Below are 9,182 nucleotides of genomic sequence, written 5' to 3'. Positions count from 1 at the left end.
CCTTATTTAAAATTCCAAATTAAACATGGAGTTGTCAAAGAGCAGTTCTAGAAAATGTTCTTAAATTGCCACATCCCGAACCCGAGGTATAGTAAAAATCCCGAACCCGATTCGTGATAAATAAAAGGTAAAATAAAAAAGGTTGAAATAGGGTTTTAGAATAAACCTCTTATAAAATAGCTGCAAGATCTTACAATCTACCATAAATAAATAAAGTTCTATCATTCTCATCTAAATCAACCTCAGCTTGGCAACTATCCATCTTTTGGGTTTAAGGCTTCAAGGTTAAAAGGGTGAGTGAAACAACAGTTCAATAAGGATATAAACCTTATCATAGTAAATTGATATAACTAAATTAAGTGAAATGCAATCATATAGTCACATAGAAAAAAAAAATAATAGTAATACATGAATGAGCTTCGATTCTAGCCAACCTATTAATCTACCACGGGACACCTTTTGTAGTGAGGGAACTCCTCTGTTTTTAGCTTGACGAGCGTCTTTAGTTTCCAAATAGTAAAGCAAGCAAATCTGGATGTTGACCATGCATTTTACCACTGTGATTAAGAATGCCCCATCATATGAACTAACACTTATCTCAATAGAATTCCCTTTTTACTAGTTATCTTGTCTAAACTATTTATCTCTAAGGCCAAATCACCTAATCAAAAATTATACTGCCGATATTCTATTCTACTGTGCATACGGGCTTGCTTGAACTTGATCACTACTACAATGGTCAAACTCAACTACACAAACGATCATTTCCATGACCCTATTTTCCATAATTACTTTCTCAATCTAAGAGTTCCAACCATCACTAATATATTTGAACATGTGAACATTAAGAAAATAATATAATGATCATTAACAACATGTAAACACCTAATATCAAGAACATTAATCAAATTATAATATCAAACATAATATAGTACTCATAGATTTAATTTAATCAACATCGGTAAAGGTTCCCCAAGAACCCCTCTACCTTGATACCAAAGCAAGTAATTTAAGATGACTCTTTGCTCCCTACCGCGTGCACACACACACACACACACACACATAGACAGACACTCTCTCTCTCTCTCTCTCTCTCTCTCTCTCTCTCTCTATTTATAGTAAAATATAGGCGGTAAGACTTAACTCTTATTGGATAGTTTGGTCACTAAGTATAACATTATAAGAAATGAATTTATTCTAAATATAAAGATTAAGTGTTGCATGCATGTGGAGGTGTCAATAGTACATATAAGAGACCAAAATTGAGCATGCACCTTTTGATGCAAAAGGTGCTTACAAACTACTCAACCTCTTTTGTAATGACTATTAGAATGTACACAAAGCTTCCACATGCCAAATCTAAACTATAGCTTGCCAACAAAGAGAAACTAGAGTGTTTACTAAACGATAAGAATAAAGTTGCAAGCAATTTAATAAAAGTCTTTTCCCTTCTGCAAGCCCTTGACCATACTATTTGGAAATGGGTTATGAGTATTTTATGTGTAATTGTAAGTGAATTCTTCCCATTAACAAATTTAAATAGGACTCTACTTCAGCACCAAGCAAACCTGATATAATATGGAACTAGGAATCCTTAACTTAGTAGGATACTTAATCACATACCTTATGAGCAGCACGATGAGTTGGACTTAAACTCAATGTACGTGAACACAACTTCAAACTAATTACAATGTGTGTGATGTCCTAATACTGATTATATTCTTCCACTAGGGCACACACATTATAACTAGATATAATCATATGAAACTTATGCGAACATTCTTTAATGGCCAAGTGATTAAACCAACAACCCTGAGAATACGCTTATGTCAATTAAGAATATCTATGTAGAATTAAAGACACACATGCTCAATTCCAATCAAACATGGTATCTAGAATTACATACACAAAATCCTTTTTCACATGAAAATCCACCAAGACGTGACCAAATCAATGTATCATCTGCACCAAATATGTGAACTGTAGGCCTATCAATATATTAGGTCCAGTTTATGATTCTAAAATAAAGCCTTTAACAGTTGCATCACTTGTCTCCATAATCAAACAAAACATATTACTATAAACTAAAATAGACAAGAAGCTTTACTGTAAAAACTGCATTAAATCAATGAAAAACTAAATCAACTAAGCCAGTAATGAACTTTAAGTTGTTAAACAAACTATAAATCACTACTCAATGCATATCTACATATAAAACAAAAATTCTAAAGCTAAAAGCTCCCAAAATCAAGTGTTGTCAAATAAATTACATACCTTTATGTGAATATCATTCAATGATAAATGGATAAAACTTTATGCATAAACTACAATGCTAGCAATTGTAATATTATTGATTACACCCCTTCATTCACAAGCAAACTATAAAGCAATCAACAAACAAATTAAATCCTCCTTAACAACTTTCTCTATTGTTTCAATGTTGAAAACTTGAAAAGAACCATGAATAGATATAATTAGACAAATATTCTAATTGGTTGCTAAAATTAAAACTTCTTCATAATGAAAATCCTTTAAGCAAACCAAAAATAATCCTTATGGCATGAAAGGATTGTAAGTTATATTCAAAATATAACCATTGGTGGAATCACATGCAAGGCTATGGTGGGTTATAGCCCAGGTAGTGTTTTCAAGTTGTAACCCTTTGCTATTGTGGTTTGATCTTAGTCCTTTTATTGCATTTTCTTGTGATCAATTCAACAAAATTCATATTCCAACCAACTTCATTTTCAAGGTTTATTGTTTTCATTCTTCAGTGATAAGCCAACCGAAGGCTTGACTCTGTACACTTCAATGAAAGAGATTATTATTCCTCGTCAACGTCCTCTTCGTTGCTCGTCTTCCACCAACGGAAATGCCTCTTATGGCTTCGAAACTACCAGCGACGATGAACTCGGATCCAACAATAGCGACAATGACGACAAAACCCAACAATAGCACCAAGCCTGAGAGATACCCAAGAGAAACAGCAAAGTCTCTCTCAGGCCGATGACGTCGCATTGAAACAAGTACTTTTTGGTTTTATTAACTACAAATCTTATGTTCCTATTAAAATAAATTTGCTTGATTTGTTTGGTTTGCATATGAAGCAGAAAGCGTTTGAACAAGCAAATGATGTGAAAGGCAACACATTCTAATATTGAAGGTTATAAATCTGGTGAATAGGTGTTTTTTTTTATATTTAATTTCTTTTAGGGACTTTTGAGAGACCTACATAAAGCCACCAAGTTAGCTTAATCAGATTCCTTGACAGAGTTTTAGGAATTTCGAATTTCTTTTTGAACCCTTTGTAAGTTTGTTTTGTCATATTTTAATTTCTTGTTTTTGGATGTTGTTGTCTTTGTTGAGTTGATTATTTAAATTGTGCGGATTTATTAAGTTTGGGTGTATTTATCAAATTTTCAGTTTTGGGTTTTGTATTTCAAATTTTGATTCTTATATAATTATTTTTAAGATTGTTCAGAAGTGTTTTAGGGCTTTGTTTTGGTAAAAAAACAAAAACAAAAATATGGGCAAAAATTGTTAAGTTTCAATTTTTCAGAGAGTGTGATTGATTAATCCACATTGACTGTTAAGGTTGTGGGTTAGTATTGAGATATAAGTACTTCGTTTTAAACTACAAAATAAGAAAACAGGAAACCTAGGCGTCGAGCACGGTTGCAATATCTTAGCAAAGGAAAGAAACTCCTAGTTGAAGTCAATCCTCGAGGCCAACCACATGGGCAAAATGCAGCTAAGTTTGCTTCTCTCTCTGGTGCCACATCAAGGGAGTTGGTGCCTGTAACATTAGAGAATTGGAAATATATTTCTAAAGACTTCATGCATTAGTTGTGGGAGCACGCTCAGGTAATTTCAGTTAGCTATGTTTTCCTTATGTTTTTGTTGTCTAAATTAGCTATGTTTTTGTTTCTAATAATTTCAATTTTTCTGTTTTAGAATAAATTTATTGTTGATGGGTGTCATAAGAAGTATGCATTACAAAATATGGCAAAGCTTTGGTGAGATCATAGATGTAAATTACTAAAGGAAGTGCGGAAACGAGGAGAGCTTGTTGGTATTAAACACGCTGCAAGACAACTCAAGCCTGATAATATAAAGAGTACGGAAGAATGACAAAGTTTCATCAAGAAACATTTGGATCCAAAATACCAGGTAAAACTATTTCATTATTTCACATAGAACAATTTAATTTCAATATTTCCATTCTATTACAATAATATTGAACAATTTATAACTTATATTTATAGGAGATAAGTGAGAAATTCAAGAAGATGAGGGCAAAGCAAACAATCCTACACACAATGAGTCATAAAGGCTATGCTCGCCTTGAAGATGAGATGGTAAAATTAATTTTTTTTTCTTAACAAGTACATCACCTGATTGCAGTATCTTATTGCATGGTAATTGGTTACTTTTCAGAGAAAAGCAAGTGCATCGCTTGATAGCATAACAAGAGAAGATGTATGGATTCGTGGGCATACAAGGAAATCTGGTGGATTTTTAAACGAAGAAGTTGCAAATGCATTGGTAATAGTTATCTATTCCTTTGTAGTTCATTCCATTAGTCACTTGATTGAATTTGGCATTCAAATTGCTCCATCAATATTTGGCTATTTCATTTTAAAAAAAAATAGAAGAAGAAAACAAGAATACAACACCTACTGAGAAATACTCTATTAAGAATGATGCTCTTATCAAAGCACATGGCCCTGAGCGTCGAGGCAGGGTAAGAGGACTAGGGTTTGGAGCGAAACCTTCACATGTGGGTGCTTAGACATATACTCATGATAGAGTTATTAAATTGGAAAAAGAGGTCGAAGAGTTGAAAAATATTGTCAATTCATTATTAGCTGGATCTAAGAGGAAGCATGCTAATTCGGTAGGTACATTTTATTAGACTTTAAATTCTTTTTTTTTTTTACCGAGTTTATCGTTTATTGTATATTTTCATGGTAGTTCCCATGTGTTAGTGCAAATGCTCAAGGTTTTGAAAGCCTAGAAGCCAATTCTGCCAACCAAGATCTAAATATGCCAACCATAAAGCTATTAAGAACGATGCTCTTGAAGCCTTTTCGGCCAACCATAAAGCTAAGTCTGCCAACCTTCTATCCAAGTCGGTTAACCTTGAGGCCTTTTCTACTCACCATCATGGTAATTTTGCCAATCTTCAAGGGAGAAAGTGCAAACTACTACATTGGACAAGAAGTGGAGAAGTTGTTGCACTTGTTGAAATATCATCAACAAACACTCAAGATAATGTGCACTTTGTGCCACTTGGACCGGATTGTTGGAAAGTTTGGGTCCTTGAGGTACTTGTAGGAGGCCAACCTTTATTTCAACCAACACGTGAATTTTTTCTTAATGAAGATGTAGTTCTTAGTACAACCGCATGGCCAATCAAGTTCATCTCCTTCGACTAGCTCTTGATTGAGGTAACAATTATATTAATTTGTAAAAACAAAATTATGTTGAGCAATTGAAGATACGTACCCTATTCTGATTGAATAACAACTTTGCTGAATAAATATAAATGCTCATTCCTGAAAAGTGTACAAGGATTTTCGTATAAGCGAGTTTATCTCGGTTTTTTAATTTGCTTTTGTTTCCTTTTTTATCTTCTTGTTCTCTTTTTTAAATTAATTAATATGCTAGGTGTATTGGTAGGTGAAACAAAATTAACATCTTGTCTTCTAATATTTTTGTATTGTTTTGATTTTATTCTTTCCTTTGGAAAATTCTTTCCTTAATTGAATCATAACATTCATACTTAGTTTTGCCTTTTTATTATGAGGTTTTACCTTTGGCAAATTAAAATGGTTAAGTTGCTAAAATGAGTTTTCAAACAAAATGCAAGTGGCAAATCAAGTGTGAGTTTGATTCCTGTTAGATGATGTCTACTGCCAGTGCTATCATGAGGTTTTTGCATAGGTTACATTGTAGGTTTGGCAACACTATTATGAGTGAATGAGAGGTTGTGTACAAGTTAATTGTAAATTTGGCAGTACTATTATGTGTTTCTCTAATACTTTATAGAGTTTGTATTTGGAATTGATTATGATTGGTATAGTTTTCAATGAAATGGTCTTTTCTTTCAAGTTTGATTGCAATACTACTTTTTCGTTTTGTGAAATTTTGTATCCAGGGTAGTAATAGATGATATAAGTACATTGTAAATATGAAACAGGAGCAGACATGGAATTAATTATTTTAAAAAAATTTAAAGTTAAACACAGCGTGCACTGAACATCTTAAATGAGAATTAATTACTCTTTTACAGTGTGTATTCTATGCCATAATTAGTTATTTAATAAGGCATGTGGAACACGCCATAATTATTCTTTTAAGACGCGCAAAGATTGTCGTATTGTTTCAACTGAATTACGACTCACAAGGAACGTTGCCTTAAGTTTTTATAACAACATTCATGCACGCCGTGATTGAGGAACACTATTTACGACGAGAGCTTTTACTACTTGCGTGTTTTGTGTCGTGAATGATAATTCATGACGTGCTTTGTACGCCGTAATAGATGTGTTATGGTGTAGTGGTGGTTTGTTGTTAAACCTAAACTAGGACATCCTTCCCATGATAAGCCACGTATCTCAACCACTTCTTCATCTGATTTGAATATTTGATTCATTCAAGAATAGTCTCCTTACTACATTGTTATGTTGTGTCTTTAAATTCAAATTATAAATAACTTGTAAACAGGCACTGTTTTGTATTCAATTGTGATTCAAACTTATGTAATTGATATAGTATAAATAGACAGATGCACATAACGTTCAAGGTGTGCCTTTCATTCAAACTCTTCTATGTGATCAGTTCTTTCATTTAGGACTTCCTCGATGGCATATAAATGGAACTTTACGAGGATTACTTTGTTAAACCTAAATTAGGACATCCTTCTAATGAACAAATGATAAAATTTATGAATACTAACAACATGTACCTTAAACGACTTTGATATCCTTATATGTCCAAACCTTATACATGATATACCACTTCAAAACTAAACTAAACCAAATAAGTTAGTGATCTTTAATATAAAAAACACAATGTGATGTTCTTTAAAAACTGCATAGGTTGGGAATTAGTGTGTGAATATTGTTTACTAGAAGTTTTGGCGCAAGATAGTCAATCCTAGATTTCCGAAGTGTGACTTGATCGATATGAGGAAACTGATTTCAGGTAAATCATGACATAATCACGCATTCATTATAGGATTTATAGTTGGAATTATTTTTACTCAAGTATTTTAAAATATGATTAGATTTTATCTCTTGATATTATTTCCTACTTGATTGGTCTAATTAATTTGTTTAGATAGATAGTGTTTTAAAAGACTGGCTGTAGTGGAAAGTCATTAGGTTTCCTCACATCTTGCATTAGTTGGCATCATCCCATAGCATGTAAATTGAATCAAAACTAATATTCATGCTTGAATTGTATGAGTGGTCTCCTGTTTGAAGTTTTTAACTAGTGTCCATATTGCATCAGGTTTGGTTGTTTTAGTTTGAATAGGTTATACATTTATAGTTGCACAACAAGTGTGGTCACATGGGTTTCTCTCTAGGGAGAGAAACATGCTTTGAATAAAAGAACAGTTGGTTCTTTTCATTGTGAAGCTTTTCAACGCAATTATATCCTTGAGTATATTGAATCTTTTAGAAAAAGCTTCTGTACATTTATTTAAGATAAATCATCAAGTGTTCCATGTTTACTTAGTAATTTATCAAACACTTTAATCATTCATATTGAACTCATTTGCATTGTTCGGTGACTCATACGGTTGAGGGCAACAAGACCGTGGTTGCGGTTTTCCTCCTACGTGCTTGAGGCAATCGTGACTAGTATTGCGTTCAACATAAGGAGTGTTGAAGATCATCCCGCGACAGAAGTTGAGTTACGAAGAAGTCGGTAAACATTATCTAGAATGTGTCTAGGATAAGTGTGTGAGTACTTCTTGTAATCATCGTTCTATAGTGGATTTGTGTTGGACTGAGGTGTCATGTGGATTTTCCCCAGAGGTGGGGTTTTACCATGTAAAATAATTCTCTGCGTGTTCTTTTATTTTATGTTCAACACGTTTCAGGATTGATAAGCCATATCAATCCTGCTACCGAAGTTTATTTTTATTTATTGATTATAATCTCAAATTGGCCTATTCACCCCCTTCTAGGCATTTTTAGTCATCCTACAGCTAATTTCAATTGGTATCAGAGCGGGTTGCTGGACATACTTAGCAAGATCTAACATACCATATGATGGATCGTGATGCTGGTTTTGTTGCACATCCACCATACTAGATAGGAGTGGACTACTGCAGAAGTCACACAGAGCACTAATAATCAAAAGGGGTTAAATACTTTATTTACTGCTGCCTCTTCTGATCAATTTGAATATATATATATATATATGGTTGTGATACTTCCAAGGAAGCTTGGGATATTTTGCAGGTTACTCATGAATGAACAAATACTGTCAAGAGAGCCAAGCTTCAAATGCACACTTTACAGTTCAAGACACTCACGATGGATAAGAATGAAACTTTCTCTGAATTCTATGCTAAACTTTGTGTACTTGTGAATGCTTGTTCAATTTTAGGTGAAAAAATTCCAAAAGATAGGGTTGTGAAAAAGATTTTGAAATCTTTACCTCAACGGTTTGAACCAAAGGTCACGGCCATTGAAGAGATTCGTGACTTGAACACCTTGAAAGTTCAAGAACTCATAGAGTCCATACAAACTTATGAGATGAAACAGCTAGCTTCTAAAAAGAGCAAAAGTGTTGCTTTCAAAGTTGTGAATGAAGAAGATGGGCGTTCAAATGAGGATTGCAGTGACGAGGAATTAACGATTCTCACAACACGATTCATAAACTTTCTCAAGAATCAGGATCCAAGGAGCCAAGATTCAAAAGGTATAAATTCTAAGAATAGGTTTGTTGACTATACTGATGGTGTGTCTAAATCTTGCAGGTCAAATGAACGAAAGAATCTAAGAGAAAAGGTCTAATGCTTCGAATGTGAAGGCTATGGACACATATTTTCAGAATGTGCCAATACCTTAAAGAAACAAAATGATGGGAAGAATAAGGCATTGCATACTACTTGGAGTAACACTGACTCTGACTCTAAAATTAATGAGACAACCATTGCACTT

General features: G+C 33.4%; 1 pseudogene; it reads left to right on the top strand.

Annotated features, from left to right (window-relative positions):
• The first annotated feature begins 2,932 nt into the window (after positions 1–2,932).
• Positions 2,933–4,792, top strand: LOC148919103 (uncharacterized; annotated as a pseudogene).
• The last annotated feature ends 4,390 nt before the right edge of the window (positions 4,793–9,182 follow it).

This window comes from Prunus mume, linkage group LG3 (assembly GCF_029339155.1).
Source record: "Prunus mume cultivar Tortuosa linkage group LG3, ASM2933915v1, whole genome shotgun sequence".
NCBI classification, from domain to species: domain Eukaryota; kingdom Viridiplantae; phylum Streptophyta; class Magnoliopsida; order Rosales; family Rosaceae; genus Prunus; species Prunus mume.
The sequence above is the reverse complement of the archived record's forward strand: the minus strand, read 5'-3'. Positions and strand labels throughout refer to the sequence as shown.